The sequence below is a fragment of the Bos indicus x Bos taurus genome, chromosome 2 (genome assembly GCF_003369695.1).
Source record: "Bos indicus x Bos taurus breed Angus x Brahman F1 hybrid chromosome 2, Bos_hybrid_MaternalHap_v2.0, whole genome shotgun sequence".
Taxonomy (NCBI): Eukaryota; Metazoa; Chordata; class Mammalia; order Artiodactyla; family Bovidae; genus Bos; species Bos indicus x Bos taurus.
The window spans coordinates 114,192,983-114,202,710 of NC_040077.1; positions in this window are offsets into that span (position 1 = coordinate 114,192,983).

The following is a 9,728-nucleotide window of genomic DNA, read 5'->3' on the forward strand; positions in this document are numbered from 1 at the left end:
CTTTTAATTTCATGGCTGCAGTCACCATCTGCAGTGATTTTGGAGCCCAGAAAAATAAAGTCAGCCACTGTTTCCACTGTTTCCCCATCTGTTTGCCATGAAGTGATGGGACCGGGAGGGCTATGTTAGTGACAGGGAGGAGATATTGGAAGCTTGTGCGTTATTGGCAAAAATATAAAATGCTGCAGCCACCATGGAAACCAGTACAGAGGTTTCTCAAAAATTAAAAATTATCTACCATATGATCTAGAGATCCCACTTTTTGTGTATGTATCCAACAGAATTGGCAGAATTTTGAAGAGATATCTGCTCAGGCATATTCCTAGCAACAGTATTCACAATTGCCAAGAAGCGGATACAACACGAGGGTCTGTCAATGGATAATCTGATAAACAAAATGTGGTGTATACATACAATGAAATATTAGTTAGCTTCAAAAAGGAAGGAAATTCTGACACATATTACAACATGGATAGAACCTTGAGGACATTGTACTAAGTGAAATAAGCCAAACACAAAAAGTCAAATACAGTACTGTGTGATTCCACTCATATTTAATATAAAATATCTAGAGTATTTTTACTGAAAGACACAGAAATTGGTGGTTGGCAAGGACTTGACAAGAGGGAAATGAGGATTTGCTTTGAATGGGTATAAAGTTTTGGTTATATAAGATGAAAAAGTTGTAGAGACTGATTATATAACAATGTGAATGTAATTAATGCTGTTGAATAGTATATTTAAAAATATAGTTTTAATAGTAAATTTTATGTTGTGTTTTTTACTACAATTTTTAAAAGTCAAACATATTCAAAACTTTAAAAAACATTTAAATGGAAGATTATAGATGTAGTAAAACTAACTTTACTGAAAATAGAAATAGCCATGAAATTAAAAGACGCTTACTCCTGGGAAGGAAAGTTATGACCAACCTAGATAGCATATTCAAAAGCAGAGACATTCCTTTGCCAACAAAGGTTTGTCTAGTCAAGGCTATGGTTTTTCCTGTGGTCATGTATGGATATGAGAGTTGGACTGTGAAGAAGGCTGAGTGCCGAAGAATTGATGCTTTTGAAGTGTGGTGTTGGAGAAGACTCTTGAGAGTCCCTTGGACTGCAAGGAGATCCAACCAGTCCATTCTGAAGGAGATCAGCCCTGGGATTTCTTTGGAAGGACTGATGCTAAAGCTGAAACTCCAGTACTTTGGCCACCTCATATGAAGAGTTAACTCATTGGAAAAGACTCTGATGCTGGGAGGGATTGGGAACAGAAGGAGAAGGGGATGACAGAGGATGAGATGGCTGGATGGCATCACCGACTCGATGGATGTGAGTCTGAGTGAACTCCGGGAGTTGGTGATGGATAGGGAGGCCTGGCGTGCTGCGATTGATGGGGTCACAAAAAGTCGGACACGACTGAGCGACTGATCTGATCTGATCTGGTAATAAAAGTTTAATTTACTTACTGAATAATATAATAATAAAAGATGAGCATGACAACATAAACGGATTTTCTTGTATCAACTCCACTTTTTAAAATTTTGTTGTTGTTTAGTTGCTAACTCATGTCTGACTCTTTTGCAACCCCATGGACTGTAGCCCACCAGGTTCCTCTATCCATGGGATTTCCCAGGCTGGAATGGTAGAGTAGGTTGCCGTTTCCTTCTAGAGGGAATCTTCCTGATCCAGGGATTGAATCTGCATCTCCTGCATTGGCAGGTGGATTCTTTACCATTGAGCCACCAGGGAAGCCCTCATTTTTTATATCCTCATCCTAGAAAACAATATTGCCTGTTCAAAAATATTACTTGAGGACATCAATGGATTCTGAATTCTCTATATGGTGGATCTCACTTCTGAGCATTATTATACTGTACATCAGATATTCAGGAAGAGTTTTCACCCAACCTGATGCTGAATTTACCATGTAACATTTTTTTTTTATTGGAGCTTCAGTATCAGTCCTTCTAATGAATATCCAGGATTGATTTCCTTTTAGGATTGACTGGTTTGATCACCTTCCTGTCCAAGGGACCCTCAAGACAACTGTAAGGTATGTAAAAATTTTTATTATTTTTTTTTTATTACCATGTAACATTTTAATCTATCTTTTTTTTTTCACTTGAAACATAATTACATGCACAGTTTAGGAAATCCAGCTGGTGTTCAATGTAAAATATTAATTGGCCTGCTTAGCACCAGAAGCTAAGAAAGGCAAACTGAAAAGTCCTAAATTAGGATCAGAGATAGAAAACTACCCTCACTCTTTACTTTATCTAAAAATCATTCTCTTCCACAAAAGCCTGTCTCAAAAAAATTGCGCGCGCACACACACACACACACACACACACACACACACACAGAAGTATTCATTGAAATGTTTTAAATTGCCCTTACAGCCATTCTTGCCACTTGCTTTCAGTTTCTTCTGCCCATTTTCTGATCACTAAATCTAGTTCAGAAGGATCCAGAGTTCTCATTCATTACAAAATGTGTATTGTTCCTTGAGCAAGACAAAGCATCATCATCTACAGACTCACCATGAAATTTCCACTGAGGGGACACCCTTTGGCTCTGAAGGCATGTTTTGATGATTTTGATTGTTCATTTGCTTGTTTTTCACAGATCTAGATATAGATTGCAACAAACCAGGATCCAGAATTAAAACGAGGTGATTGACATACTTGCTTCAGATGCAAGAGAAGGAGCCTTCAAAAAACTAAGGAATCAAGACAAATAATATTTCTTTATCCATCCCTCTGTTGATGGACATTATGTTGTTTCCATGTCTTGGCTGTTGTAAATTGTGCTGCTATGATACCAAGGAGAAAAGGGGGTGGTGGGAGGAATTAGGAGATTGAGATCTACCCCTATATACTGTTGATACTTTGTATAAAAAACTAAAGAGAAACTACTGAATAGCACAAGGAACTCTACTTAATTCACTGTGGTGACTTGAATGGGAAGTCCAAAAAGGAGGGGGTATATGCATATATATAGCTGATTCATTTTGCTGTACAGTAGAAACTAACACAATATTTTAAAGCAACTATACTCCAATAAAAATGAATTTTAAAAGATAAATAATACCATTGCAGTTATTGCAATGTTTTCGATAAATTAATGTTGAATGAAATATCAGAATGTTAAATTAAGACAGGCTGCTGTTGTTTATTTTATGACCCTACATTATTGGGCAATGAAACAGTCGTTTCCAATCAGCTCTGGATGCTGGGTCTTTGGCCTCCACCACTGGGTTGGTTTACAAGGGCTGACAATGATGAACAAACAGATTGGGCAATGTGGAGCTTTATATAGAGTCATTGTTTTGATTGTGGAGCCTTTATTAACTTTTTCTGTTTGGCTCAAATCATGGTAGGATGTTTTGATAAGATAGATCAAGGTGTACATTATTCCTTTTGCTGCAGGCCCCAATATGGTTTGTTGAGGCACTGAAAATAAGAATCTACCTGACACCCTACATTTTAGCAATGTGGTGGGAAAGGAGGATAAGGAGAGGAGAGTTCATCTTGGGACTTTTTCTAGGGAGGGGCAGCATCTGAAGGCCTGAACCAGATGGAGTTTTATCAGTTCTTGGCCATTCTTGACCAATTGTTTCTCAGTTTTTAACATTTTTTGTTCCCAGTTCAGCAACACATCATGAGCTAATTTCTCAAGATACCAAATAGACTCAAGGCTAAAAAATCATGTCTTAAAAATTCAATGTCATATATTCAGGAAAGGATGCTTAAGTATTTGAATCCTCAGTACGTGATCTCTATTAGCTAAAATACAGTGCTGCTTAAAGAGATGGTACAGCCAAAATCTGTCCTTCAAATAATCTCAGTTTTCACTTTTCCACAGATACTTTCTCTACTGTCAATGTCTCCAACGACCAACAATGAACTTTAATGGGGGTTCTAGGATTGTCTATTACTTGTAATCCTCTTATCAAAAAACCATCCTAGCTGACTTCAACATGGTTTCCCAAATGTTTGTCTAACCATGGCTTTTAGGTTTAAGGACATTTGAGATTTTTTACAAGTATAAGATGCAAATGTTATCCCGGAAGGTTAAGAAAAACTAATGTCAACCATTAACCTTAAAATCAACAATTAACAGCTCGATCCAAATGAGTTTATAATGTTTTCTTCAATAAAAATTGACCAGTGGTTGTCAAATTTTCAGAGTTACTAGTGCTGGAATTTAGAGTGATATTGGAAGGATTAAAAATGTCCATGCCAATTTTTTAAACATGCCAATTTTTTAATATATACCATTATAACCCCATTTATTTGCTATAATATCACTACTAGCTGAGGGTTTGAAACAGTTATTTATGGAGACATTAATTACCCTGACTTTGTCTTGTGAAATAAAATACAAAGAGTTAGAGTTTCTCAAGTTTTTACAGTAAACAGGAACGCTTTCAGTGACATTGACTAGCCTCTGACATAAAGGGACGTATTCTGCCCTATCCCACCCCACATACCCAACCTCAGTCTTTAGACTCAGTTGTTATGGTCAGCATCACTATTGTTCAGCACTAAGTCATGTCTGACTCTTTGTTACCCCATGGACTACAGAATGCTAGGCTTCGTTGTCTCCATTATCTCCCAGAGTCTGCTCAAGTTCATGTCTATTGAGTCAGTGAAGCATGCATATCCCACCTTTGTAAAAATGAATTTTCACATTTAATAACTAAATAATTAGATGCATAAAGTAAAACTGCATTTTGATCACATCATGAGCTGTGTTCAAATCAGTTCATCCCATGGAACTACTCTCTGGCTGGTGAAAATAATATTTAATATTATTACTCCATTCTCTTACCTTATTAGTAGAATGTATGCCCCTCCTACTTCTCAAAGTGAGTCAACACAGCCCTTTTTGGTGTTGTATTAGGGTTATTATTTTGGAAAAGCCAAGGGAGCTGTGGAGTTCTGATCTCAGGTATGAATATGAAAGATGAAGAGTTAAATAAATGCACAGTCCTGTCCATCTCCTTTCCCCTATATGCACCATGGCCTCCTTAAAGGTAGGACTCCCTTAATACAGCAAACCTGGAAAAGAATGCCTTCTGATAAAGTATGAGCAATTTCATGAGCTTAGTCCCTCAGCAGCAGAGGATGCCAAGCCTCTGGATCCTGAAAGGTTTAATTACAATCTCCTTGTCAGAGAAGAAGTTGGATTTGCTGCAGTGGAGTTGGATTTTCTGCAATTGGAGGATGTACTTCTCCTACGAAACAATACCACTCTGGAATCCTAGAAACAGTTTACATTGGAATCTGTGGAGCTCACTCTCAGACCAAAGGCCGCTCAGTGTCCTTGTGTTTGCCTTCTCACCTTTCATAGCTGATCTTCAGAGAGGCTTTTATAAAAATGGAACAAAGTCCTCAGGGGAAAGCATTCAAGGTTCCTGCTGTCAACTCTGCTCTTAGACTCTGCTGTTGCCTGTTCTACAATATTCTGTAATTCCTAGATGACTGATGTAACAGTGGTGGTTTAGTTGCTAAGTCTTGTCTAACTCTTGGGACACCATGGACTGTAGCCTGTCGGGCTCTTCTGCCTATGGGATTCTCCAGGTAAGAATACTGGAGTGGGTTGCCATTTCCTTCTCCAGGGGATCTTCCCAACCCAGGAATCCAACCTGGATCTCCTGCATCGCAGGCAGATTCTTTACCAACTGAGCTATGAGGGAAGCCCAACTGATGTAATGGATCCTGCCTTTTAGCTCAGCATCCAGCACAGAACAAAATGCCAAACTGACCTCCCTGCCCCACAGTGTTTGAGGTGCAAGGTTGATTCTCTGGATCACAGTCAAAGCCTCCTGTACGTTTTGCCCTCAGAAGTGAATATTTTATGGATAAGTAGTATGCTTGTGATGTTTTTAAACAGTATTCTATGTTCAATATATTGTCTCTCAGACTATCTTAATGTTAAAGCATAAAGGAAGTCATTGGTCTCAGGAACTCACCAGATGGAAGTCAGAAAATGAATTGTAGGACTTGCTAGAAAACAAAAGAAAAAGAAGTGGGTGGTATAAAACCAGTCCTTACAGGATAACCATGTAAATGATTTCATGCTCAAGTATACTCTGTTTCTGTAGCACCTGGAAAATATTTGTCTTGAGTGTGAATGAATATTTGATGTCTCATCTTTGGGGACTTCAAAGATATCCTAAAACTGTAGAGATTCCAGACATGTGAGTATAGACCCAAACTATGAAAATACAGTTTTTAGAAAAGAGGAAGACACATTATACGATGAATAAGGTCTGAGGATCTAAAGAGACTTTAGATCTTTAGGTGACTAGAGAGACTACCCTGGTGGTCCAATGGTTAAGACTTTGCCTTCCAATACAGGTAAATGGGTTCAGTTCCTGCTTGGGGAACTAAGATCTCACATACCAAAAACCAGAATGTAAACAACAGAAGCAGTATTTTAATAAATTCAATAAAGACATTAAAAATGGTTCACATCAAAAAAATCTTTAAAAAAGGAGTATACCATGGTGACTAAAATTGCTAACACTGTGTCGTATAATGGAAATTTGCTATTATATGACAGTAAAATGTACTTGCTATCACACACACACACACAAGATAAATATGTGAAGTGATGGGTAGGTTAATTAGATGGAAGGAATCTTTTCATAATGTACACATATATCGTCATCATGATGTGCACTTTAAATATCTTACAATTTCAGTTATAGCTCAATAAAGCTGAAAAATAAAAAATAAAATAAAGATACATATTAAAAAGGAAAAAGAAGTGAAAAAGGAGACACCAAACACTTCTACCCTCACCCCAGCCACTGTCTCAGTGGACACAGCAAACTTCTCCTACCGTCTCTCCCTTATTCTGTATTTTGTTGCCTTCACTGCCTTTGAGTGATTGTTAACCAGGGCTGATTTTGCCCTTGAGAGACACTTGACAATGCCGGAACATGATTTTGGTGGTCACAACTGCGTGTGGAATGATATAGTTCCATAAGGCAGAGGCCAAGCATGCAGCTAAGTGCCCTGCAATGCACACACACACACACAAAAACCCTCCACAGCAAAGAAAGATCCAGCCTAAAGGTCAATTGTGCTGAGAAATGCTAGTATATTCCCACATCGCAGCAGGAATGATCCTTTCAAAATATACAACAGATAATGTTACTCCCGCTCAGAGGCTTCCAGTGGTTTCCAGTTTCCCTTGGAGTAAATGGCCAAGGGTTTCTCATGGCCCGTGAAGCCCAGGATGACCTGCTCCTCTAATCCTCTGACCTTACCTCTTGTTTGGTCCCTCAATTACTACATCCCAGCCACAGCATCTCCTTATTTTTCTGCCTCCTCTCTCAGTCCATCCTTATCTCTGCCTTAACATCATTGCTTCAGAGAGGACTTTCCTGAAAATTCTATCCAAAAGCAAGCAAGCAAACTAAAAACAACTCCCCCATAACTCTGTCCAATCCCCGACCCCAGGAGCAGAAAATTAGATCAGAATCCTTGGTTCACAACATATACTCAATATTAGTTCACAAAAGGCTTTTCTTTTCTGTTTCCTCTCTCCATCTTTTTCTCCCTCCCTCCTTTCTTCCTTCCCTTCATCCATCTTTTCTTTTTTCCTTCATTTTCTCCTTCAAAAGAATGTAATTAAATCCATGATTTCAACATCCAACGTGAAAGCGAGAACATCTAGAGAAACCTACGTGATCACTCCAAGCTTCTCCTTATCGAAGGTAACTACTATTGCAAATTTTGTATTAACAATTTCTAAACCTTTATTTCATATTTATTTAACACTTCTATGTGTAGTCTTTTAAAATTATACATTTTCGTTGTATGTGTATTTTACTTTATAAAAATACTGGTTTTTAAAATATCTATATGCTATATTTTTCTCATATTCATATTGCTAAGATCCATCTACAATATTGCATATAACTGCAGTCACTCATTTTTATTTCCCTGATTGAATGTGCCAGAATTTACCTCTCTAGTCCCCTCTATGTAGACATGTATTTATTTCTAGAAATGGGTCATTATGAACTGAGTTATTGCTGGAAACATGGTCCAGAGAGTCTTTGGGGTTTCTCTTAATAGAAGTTATCACCACTTGATATTTTATATTGCTTTACTTGTTGATTGTTTCCTCTTAGTAGAATGTAAATCCCATGAGAAATAGCCTCTATTTCCTTCCTGTTGTATCTAGAAAGCCTAGAGGAGTGCCGAGTATAGTCAGAACTCGCTTAATATTTACTATCTCTACTTTTCCCTCTTAGCCTCTTGTCCAGCTTATTATATTAATTTCCCAACTAGTTTCCACTTCCTCCCTTACTGCCCTTGGGTTGACTTTCAACATAACAGCCAGAGTGATCTTGTTAAAAGGTAAGTCAGATTCTGTCATTTTTCTGTTTAAAAATCTCTAATGGCTTCCCACATCTCAAAGTAAAAGCCAAAGTTCTTATAATAAACTGTGATTTTGCATGGTCTGGCTCCCTCTTACCTCTCTGACCTTATCTCCTAACGTTCATGCAGTCATTCGCATTAGTCCAGTCACACTGGCCTCCTTGTGCTTTGAACACATTAAATCCACACGTCCACTGGACCTTTGCACTTTGTATTCCCTTTGCCTAGATAGTTCTCCACTCAGAGGTCCATCTGGCTCATATCTCATTCCCTTCAAATATATGCTCAAAGGTCACCATTAGTAGGTCTTCTCTGCTTCCTCATGAAAAATTCTACCCTTGCAATCACTTAAAAAAAATTCTTTACAGAGCTACTGCTTTGTTTTTTGTCCTCATCTCTTATTGCTTTTCAATATATATATTTTCTTACTGATTCATTTTATCTATCTTCTCTTACTAAACTCTAAACAGTAGCTTACATGAAATGGAGACTTTTATTTCTTTCGTTCACTCACTGTTAAATCTTTGGTCCTGGAAAATGCTGGGCACATACAAAATGTTCAAAGGAAACAATTAACAAAATGAAAGGCAACCTATAGAGCAGGAGAAAATATTTGCAAGCTATATATCTGGTAAGAGGTTAATATAAATATATGAGGAACTCACAAAATTCAGTAACAACAAAAAAACAGATAATCTGATTTTAAAATGGGCAAAGATCCTGCATAGCCATTTTTACAAAGATATACAAATGAACAATATACATGGAAATGTGCTCAGCATCACTATTAGGGAAATGGAAATCAATACTACAATGAGCTATCACCTCACACCTGTTCAAATGACTAGTATCAAGAAGACAAGAGGTAGCAAATGCTGGTGAGGATGTGGAAAAAGAGGAATTCTTGTGCACGGTCACTGTAAATATAAATTGGTACAATCACAAAGGAAAACAGGATTGAGATTCCACAAAAATTAAAAATAAACTACTGTATGACCTGACAATTCCAATTCTGGACATTTATCCAAAAGAAATGAGATCGGTATCTCAGAAATATCTGTACTCTCATGTTTATTGCAGTATAATTCACAATAGCCAAGATACAGAAACAACATAAGAGTCTATCAATGTATGAATGGATAAGGATGTGATGTATAAACAATGGAATACTATTCAGCCATAAAAAGAAGAAAATCCTGCCATTTGTGACAAGATTACGAATCCAGAGGATATTATGGTAAATAAAATAAGCTGGATAGAGGACAGACAAGTGCTGTATGATCTCTCATCATATGTGGAATCTAAAAGATAAATTAAAAAAATAAGT